The sequence below is a fragment of the Ambystoma mexicanum genome, chromosome 7q (assembly GCF_040938575.1).
Source record: "Ambystoma mexicanum isolate Mex_15411 chromosome 7q, UKY_AmexF1_1, whole genome shotgun sequence".
Taxonomy (NCBI): Eukaryota; Metazoa; Chordata; class Amphibia; order Caudata; family Ambystomatidae; genus Ambystoma; species Ambystoma mexicanum.
Genome location: NC_090941.1, coordinates 847,791,582 through 847,801,176, shown reverse-complemented (window position 1 = coordinate 847,801,176; position 9,595 = coordinate 847,791,582).

Sequence of the window (9,595 nt, the reverse complement as noted above, 5' to 3'; positions counted from 1 at the left end):
AGAGGTTACCTCTTGGATGATTTTAGATTGCTAGGCCTCATGTTCTTGTTCTACCCATTCACCCCCAATGAACAATTTGGATAGAAGGCGTTTCCTAGCCATGTTAATTTCTACAATGCTCATTGTGAAGTGTGTTCTACTGCTGGTGGGTTATGCAAGGACGAAATCCCCCCCTGCCTAGTTTATGCTTAAACTATTTTATTTTAGACACACCGCCCTGACATCCAGGGTACAATTATGGATGGCGCCTTCACAATGCAACCCAGTTTTCTATCCACTAAATGTTTGTTTGTTTATTTTATTTGTATGGCGCTCCAAACCAGAATTTGGTTACAGCGTTGAGAAGTATCATTGCGTTGCATACTTCGTACAAGTTTATAATATATACATATATATACAGTGAACAATAAACGGGGCATATGCAGTACGTACAATATACAATTTTCAATATAAATACAGTGTCTAAGCCAGTTACCGCACGGGTCTGGTGTTAATGGCACTATTCTTTGTTTAGAAGCCAGCTGATGACCTGCTTCCTAAAGATCTGGAAGGATTCGACAGTTTTGATGTTAAGCAGTAGGGAGTTCCAGAGTTGGGGGGCAAGCACTGTGAAACTTACCCCTCCGGCTCTTTTTAGGTGGAACCTGGGCACTGATAAGCAAAGAGTGTTGGAGGATCTGGTGGATCTGGTGGCAGGTTTCAGGGTGAATTTATTAGCTAGATATGGTGGTGCTAGGTGATTGAGGGATTTGTACATGAGGCAGATGGTTTTTAGATCGATTTTTTTGGCGTCTGGAGAGCCATTTGCAGGCTTTCCTAGTAGCGGAGATATGCTCTTGTCTGGGAATGTTGAGGGCTGCATGCAAGGCGTTATTTTGTATAACCTGCAGCTTGTTGAGTACAGATTGATTAGCACCTAGGTACAGGCTGTTACAGTAATCCAGTTTGGATTGTATTAGGGCCCTGGCAAGGGTGAGGCAGCTGTTGGGTGATAGGAAAGGTCTGCAGGCCCTAATGAGCTTGCTGGTATAGGCAGCGGCTGAGGCGGTCATATTGGTGTGTTTGTTGAGGTTGGTGTTGGCATCTAGATAGAAACCCAGGGTTTTTACGCTTTTGGCTATGGGGATGGCATGGCCATCGATGGTGATGTTGTTGTAGCTAGGGTCAAGTTTAGTTAGAGTGTTGGGGGAGCCGACGATTAGGAGCTCTGTCTTCTCATCATTCAGGCAGAGGCCATGGGAGGCCATCCATGCCTGAATGATGGAGAATATTTTGTTGATCCAGGTGGAGTCTTCTTGGTAATTACCAGAGATGGTGAGGAGTATCTGGGTGTCATCTGCATAGTTTGTGTAGGTGACACCCAGATGGTCCAGTTGGTCAAATAGAGGCTTTGTAAATATGTTGTACAAAGTGCGGGATACACAGGATCCTTGTGGGACCCCGCATGTGATGGGAATGGGATCAGCTGCAGCTGTAGTGGAAAAGACTCGCATGGTTCTGTTTGCCAGGAAGGATTGTATCCATGTGATGGCAGAGGAAGAGAAGTGGGCTGCGGTGGCAAGGTGATTACAGAGGACTTCATGGCTGACCATGTCAAAGGCCGCTGAGAGGTCTACTAGGAGTAGGATAGCGGCATTGCCTTTGTCTTTGATTTCATCAATCTGGCTTTTGAGATCAACAAGGGCGGTTTCAGTTCCGTGTTGAGGTCTGAAGCCAGATTGACGTATTCCTAGCAGTTGGTTGGATTCCAGGTATTCCTGAATTTGGATGTAGGCAACTCTGTCCAGGATTTTTAGTAGGAAGGGGACTGTGGTGATGGGCCTGTAGTTAGTGGGTATGGCCGGGTCGAGGGATTGTTTTTTCAGGAGTGGGAGAACCCATGATTGTTTTAAGTTACTGGGGATGGAGTTATTGGTGAAGGATAGGTTGATGAGTTTGGTAATGAATGGGGAGAGCTCTCTGGCTGCATCTTTTATGATCTGTGCCGGGCAGCTGTCTCCTTTACAGTTAGAGGGTTTCAGGGAGGTTATGATTTTTTGAACTTCCGGGATGGTGACTTTCCTAAACGAGAAGCCTGCGCTAGTTTTGTTGGGTGTGGGTAGGCTAAGGTTGCTGGCCTTATTGTTGAAGAGTTGTTGCCGTTTGTCTTCAATTTTAGTTTGGAGTCCTAAAATGTTATTGTTGAGGGCGTTCTGGATGTTGGTGCACCAGGATTTGTCTTTCAGGCAGGTTTCTGGAGGTGAAATAGGGTTTTCTAGTTCCTTCAGAATTTTAAATAGTTCTTTAGTGGAGGATCCTGCCTGAGTGATCCTGGTGTTGTATGTATCTTTTTTGGTTCGGATTATCTCGCTTTTGTAAAGTGAGGATAAGTTAGTGAGGTTGGATTTGTTTTCCGCGGTGGGCTTAGTCTTCCAGGTGTGATGAGCCTTAGCTTTCTCTTTCCTGAGTAGTTTGAGCTCAGGGGTGTACCACGCGTTCAGATGAGCTTTGGGTTTAGCTTTGCGTATTTTTAAGGGGGCAGCGGTGTCCATTGCTCTAGCCATGGAATCATTGAAGGTGTCGATCAGCAGGTTTAAGTCAGCGTTGGCTGGGAGAGCATTGAGGGTAGGTAAGACCAGTGGTATTAGGGCTTCAGCAGTAATGTTGCGTTTATTCCTGGTGGGACATGCTGGTGCCATGGGGTGCTTATTGGGCAGTGCCTGATTGGTGTTGACCTCAAGAGGGATCAAGTGGTGATCGGTCCATGCCAGAGTTTGGGGGTCTTTGCAGGATGTATTGCAATTGAGAGTTGCTACCCAATCAAGGGTTCTGCCTTTTTGGTGAGTAGGGAGTCCAATGAGTTGAGTAAGACCATGATTAGTTAGGACATTGGCTAGGGATGCAGCATGTGCATTGTTCGGGTCTTGTAACAATAACTTCAATGGGTAGTCTGCTGTGCTGCACTGCCACAGGTAAAACACTTTCCTCAATCACGGCACGAGCCTCCACTTTATCAGTGTTTATTACACGGCACACGCCAGTCAGGGAACTCCTTCCCCTACAATGAATGTGGCGCACAATAAAATACTTTTTATATTTAGTATACTATAGATTCTTTTTGTGTAGGACTCCAACCCATCTCGTACCCAACCTCCACCAACACCCTGTTTCACGATAGACCAGGAACCAGGCTCGTGTGTTGCCAATGAATACTTTATTCATTTATTATTTTGATATCAAATCAGATCAAATAGATTACAACAGCCACTAATGTTGTGTCAACACAAATGCACAGGCTTCTAGAAACTAACCAGAATAAGAGATACTATGATGCCACTCCAATTTTGTTTTAGGAAAAGCAATACAAAACAATACCACTGAAATGATTGCAGGAAGGTTAAGCACTCCCCCCTGCAACACTCCACCCTGAAACAATTGGATTGAATCCCTTTGAATGGAAGGCAGTGGCAGGGGTCAGGATACAAGGAACAAATCGGTATTGGGGGGGGGTGCCCACAGACTCAAGATGGGGAACCAGTAAAGAGGGGGGACATTTTGTTTTGGAGTGCAATGGAAAAATGAGTTTTGCTATGTAACAGCACACAAAGGACTTCGGGCTGCTTAAACTAGAAGACAAATAGGGCTTCAAAACAGACTAGCTAGCACAGATAGGAAAATCAATTTTTGATATAGGCAAAATATGGTAAAATAAAAGGAAATGCAATTCTGAATCTGTGATCAGGGTACAGTAGGGGAAGAGATATAAATTAGGAAAAACCGGTTTAAACAGGTGAAGTGAAATTTTAGAAAAACGAAAATGGAAATCACCCTCATTTTTGCTGGGGCTGGAAAAGACAGGCACGCTCTAAGCCATGAAAAACGAAGAAAATGCAATTAAAAAATCTGCGCTCAGAATATTATAGGGGAAGGGAATACTCTTGGAAAAACACGTTTTCAAAGGTGAAGCAACATTTTTAGAAGAAAACGAGAATGCAAATCACACTAATTCTAGTGGCGCTGAAAAAAATGACAGGCAGGCTTTCAACAAGTAGAAAGGGACGGTCTTCAGTGAAAATGATAGGGGCATCTAACAAATAGGCTTTGGGCAAAGAAATTACTCACAATGGGAACAACGGTTTGGGTTTAATAGGACTGATGCAAATAGGCTCCGTCGAGCGCCTGCTGGGAGGGCGGGGAATACAACCACACCGGCGACCCGCCGAGCATACATGGGGTAATGAATGTAATTCTCGAGAAAACACCTGGCCTACAACTGCGGGCGACCGCACACACAAACAATTTAAACTTTACATGGTAACCCGGGGTCCCTTCCCCCACTGAATCATCCCACTGACACACTCCCCCTTCATCATACGGGCCGACCCTCCAGTACATACTGGCTCACTGCGAGTGCCGCTGATATGGGGGATGCAGCGGAGGCAAAGTTAACCGCCCGTGAGACCCCTGTAACACATAGGCCGTGCAAGTGGTGGCTGGAACGTGCGCCTGAACTATCCTCAAAATCAAACTTGCGCAAGAATCGTTTCGGAGGGGGATTATTTCCTTGGATCACTCTACCAGAAGTTTGAGGAGCAGAGCAACATAACTTGTTATTCGACGTACCCATGGAAGGGGGTGCATGTTAACCGGCATACGAAGACGTGCCCGGCAAGGGCGAGACAGCAGGTGTAAGCCTGAAAACGACACCTGAAACCACAGAACGAAAGGGAAAGAGAATATAACGAACTCCCCACTCCCGGATACATGCTCCCAACGTCCACCACCAGAGGGGGGACAAATGCAAGAGAGCGGACATTAACCTACTACTAACCAACCCGCTGAAACCCCGTAATCGGTCTGTTAAACCACACAGAGTACACACTTAATGGCACACCCTGATGCTGCAAGGAACAATATGCCAGGGCGCAGTGTTACACCCGGATAGCCCCCTTGTCCAGGGAAGCAAGAAACACAGATATCTGCTAAACGGACACAACAAGGGCCACGGCGGTGCGACGATGTCTTCCAATCTGAGACGTTGTTTTTAGTTACATGTTTGGAGCAGGCTGCAAAGGGAGATACCTAGAGTTGAACCCATGTTGACGCAGGAAGCACGGTTACTTTCCCCGTGTCAACAACACACATCTCTTTGTGTCCTGCACCAGAATCCAGGGGCTCCCTAGTGATAAATATCACTCTCCAACTACACAGGTGTTGCTAGACAACAAAAACTCGCCTGGAGAGAGACCACGTCAGGACAACCGCTGGCATTACACTGGTAGCAGTCCTCCCGCCTCTCCCCCCCCCATTCCACACAGAGACCCTCCCCAGAAAACTCTGAGAACCACAAGCGCACTTTGACGTGCTAAAAACAATGCCCAAAGGAGTGGGTCCAAAGAAGAGCAAAGGGTTGATTGAAAAGTTCACAACAATAGTACAAACAGGAACGGAAACGGAGATGGCTACAGAACACCTCAGACCACGGCTTCAATCCCGGCAACAGCCATGGACCCCCAAGCAGGCTTCACAGCGATGCAGCAAGGCTTCTTGGCCCTCAACGACAAATTAGACGTGATTACGGTGAATGTTGCAACTATCAAGAATCAGCTGGAAAAGGTGACAGGACGCATCACCGAAGCAGAGACACGTATCAGCACCACTGAAGATGCACTTGAGACACTACGCAACACCTTGACAACAATGGCGAAAGATCTGGGAACGGTGAAGCTTAAATGCGATGACTTGGAGGCGAGATCGCAGCGAAACAACATTTGCATTGTAGGCATTCCGGAAGGGCATCTTAAAGGTCCAATGGAGCCGGCAGTCGAAGCATTGCTGAGGGAACTGCTGGGCGATCCAAGTTGGTCACCCCTGTTTATTGTGGAAAGAGCACACAGTACATTAACGCCCAGACCCAAACCTGGTGCCTATTCTAGACCCATCATAGCATGTATGATGAACTACAGAGACAGGGATCTGGTATTGAGAGCTGCAAGGGATAAGTAAGAGTTGAAATGGGAGGCATGCGTCATCAGAATATTCCCTCGTTACATGCTAGCAGTGCAACAGGAGAGACGCACATTCACGAATGTCAAGAAACTACTGCGCGAACGACGAATTCCATACGCTATGCTGTACTCGGCCAGACTCAGAATCCAGTACAACAACAAAACCTACTTCTTCACATTCCCTGAGGAGGCAACAAGTTTTGTGGAGGCTAATATCCCGATACCAAATGAGCGATGCCCAAGCAGGACCGGAGCCTCGCTAGCTGAATCATTGTGAAGTGTTCTGTTATAAAAAGAACATTGAGGAGGGGAAGGCAATGAACACAAAGACTCGGAAGGCGATACCCAAAATGCATATTAATATAGAGAAATCATATCTGTACAAGTTAGGGTGTTCGCTATTTTTCAATATGTGGATGAGTAATGAAATGTTTTTAGTTGAAACGAAAGCAGTAAGAAGCTAACAGGCCTTTGCCATCGCGGCAGGTGTCCCCTGTTGCGAGCACAAGCCACTTAGTATGGGTAGGGGGGTGGCTCTGGGTCAAAAATAGTTGAAGTTCGGGGAACTGTGAGTGTGGGAGGAGGGAATGGGATTGCAGTAAGGGGTGTTAATGTTGGAAAAGCACAGGTATGGACTAATGAAAATTGTGAGAATACATCTCAGTACAGACATATTGTACATTTGATGTGCAGAATATATGTAAATGGCTAAAAGATATGACCGGCATCACATTGCTGAGCTGGAATGTTAGGTGATTGGGGACACCGATGAAGAGGAGGAGAATCATGACATATATTAACAGGTTGGGATCACAGATAGTTTTCCTCCAGGAGAATCAACTCTTGGGCCACCAGGCAGAAAGGCTAGCTGCCAGCTGTACTCTAACAGAGCACGAGGAGTATTGATTTAATACACAAGCCCTTTCCTTTCACGCACCATAACATGGAGAGTGATCCTAAGGGATGGTATGTTCTGGTGCATGGGAACCTCCGTGATGAGGAAGTACTGCTCTTAAATGTATATGACCCGAATATTGATGACCCAGGCTTTTACTCAGAATTATTCAGGAAGTTAGCCAGATACCCCACGGCCCATTTGATTTGCGGAGGAGACATCAACACCATCCTAGACACACAACTGGACCGCACCTCAGACCATCCCAGAGCGCTCACCAGCGCTGCTCGCATGATACTCACACACATGACAGATTTGGGCTTGAAGGGTGCATGGCGCTCCCTAAATGGCACTAAGCGGGCATACACATTTTACTCTATGGTGCACGACATGCACTCCAGAATAGATGTATGGCTACTGTCCCATAGCGTGCTGAACTGGGTGACCGAGACACAGATACATCCCAGAACATTTTCCGACCATTCACCCATTCAAAGAACATTGGTAATCCCGGAGATGACGCTACACAGACCCCCGTGGAGATCCAAGTCCTCAGCAATAGCCGATCAGGTTTACAAAGCTGCCTTGACGCAACATATTGAGGATTATTTTGAGCATAATGAGGGAACAGTGGCGTCCCAAGCAGTACTTTGGCAAGCTTTTAAAGTATGTATAAAATGCAATGCGATGTCCACAGAATTCGGGTGTTAAAAGATATCTGCAGAGAACTAAAATGACATGAGGGAGATATAGCCACGGCACAAGATCAATACACCAAACAACCATCCTCCGAATTAAAGTTAAACATAAAGACTCAGATTGAGGAATACAGCGCGGCGGCAGATCATGAGGGGTATCAGGTAATAATATCGCCATATATATAGTTGCCGTAAATAATATCGCCGGGAAAATGTTGTGGCGATATTATTTAGGTGACCATATATATGGGCACAGGGGCAACAAAAATGTAAACAAAAATTTGGGGGTTGCGGGGGTGTCCCCCGCATTTTCCATGCAATAATGTCGCCACAAAAAACGGCCATTTTTCGGCGATATTTTTGCATGGCGAGATTTTTGTGGTGACATTATTACATGGAACCATCATGAGGTCTGTTACTTTGACAGGCCAGTCACAGCTAGGCGGTATGGAGAGCAGGAATGGCCTGGCTGCCTTGTGGCCAGGATGGTTAGGGGTGAGCGAGGGCACACGTGCATTCCATGTATAACCCGGTCCGATGGCGAGGTCGTCACGAAAAAAGCTGAAATAGAAGAAACATTCTACACATTTTATAGACAATTGTATTCCCCCCCAGAGCTCAGCCACAGAAGCGGACATAGACCAATACCTTGATAATATACCTATTACACTCCTGTCACGCACAGACAGAGAGGCACTGGAAAACCCGATCATACTAGTCGAGAAAGCTGAAGCTATTGAAGCCCTGCCTAATGGCAGGGCCCCAGGCTCTGATGGCCTGGGTGCTGAATTCTACAAAGAGTTCTCCAGGCTCCTAGTCCCAAGGCTACATGCAGTTTGGTCAGAGGCTCTGGAGAAGGGTGAGCTTCCAGAGACCACTAGGGAGGCTATCATCACCCTATTACGTAAGTCAGGGAAACTCCCAGAAGAATGCGGCTCGCACAGACCGCTCTCCCTGATAAATACTGATATCAAAATCTTTGCCAAGATACTCGTACGTTTGACACCACTAATGGCATATAAGGTCCACCCAGACCAAGCAGGCTTCATACCGGGCAGATCGGCGGCGGCGGCAAATATCCGTCGATGCTATGACACACTGGCATCAATCCCGAAAGAGATGCATTGGGCGGCAATAGCATTGGATATGCAGAAGGCCTTTGAGACGGTCTACTGACCATTTCTATCTAGAGTTCTACATAACTACAGGTTCGGAATTATTTTTATAAAGTGGGTCAAGATACTATATAAAAATAATTCCGAACCTGTAGTTATGTAGAACTCTAGATAGAAACGGTGGGTCAAGATACTATATACTCAACCCTATGCTAAAATAAACATCAACGGCAACCACACAACGGTGGTGGGCCTACTAGGAGGGATGCGCCAGGGCTACCCGCTGTCACCCTTACTGTTTGCACTAGTAATAGAACCGCTAGCCGACCTAATAAGGTCCAGATACAGAAAACTCGGCCTACAGCTGGTGGGAAGGGCAGAGATCATCACACTATACGCAGACGATATATTGCTGTACGTGAGAAACTCAGACCACAACCTGGGCAAAGTTCTTGATGCAGTCAGGACATTTGGGCAATATTCGGGACTTAAGTTAAACTCAGCTAAGTCAGAAATATTCCCCCTGACTGATGGAACTGTCAGGCCACAGGAGCTCCACGGGCTCCTTTGGAGTCCGGTCCATATTAAATATCTCGGGGTCCATGTAGCCAGAACGCCACAGCTGTCTCGAGCAATGAACTACGAGATGCAAGCAGACAACCTCTGCGTTAAAATGGAACGGTGCAGATCCCTCCCAATATCAATGATGGGCAAACTTGCACTACTTAAAATGATCATTCTTCCAAAATTGTTTTATTTATTCAGCACGGTCCCGGTCTGGCCAGGCAAGGCTTTCTTTATGAAAATAAAGAGTGCATGTACTTCATTGATATGGAATGGACCCCCTATGGTGAGCTGGAGGATACTTATGGATCAATATCTCCAGGGGGGACTGGCAGC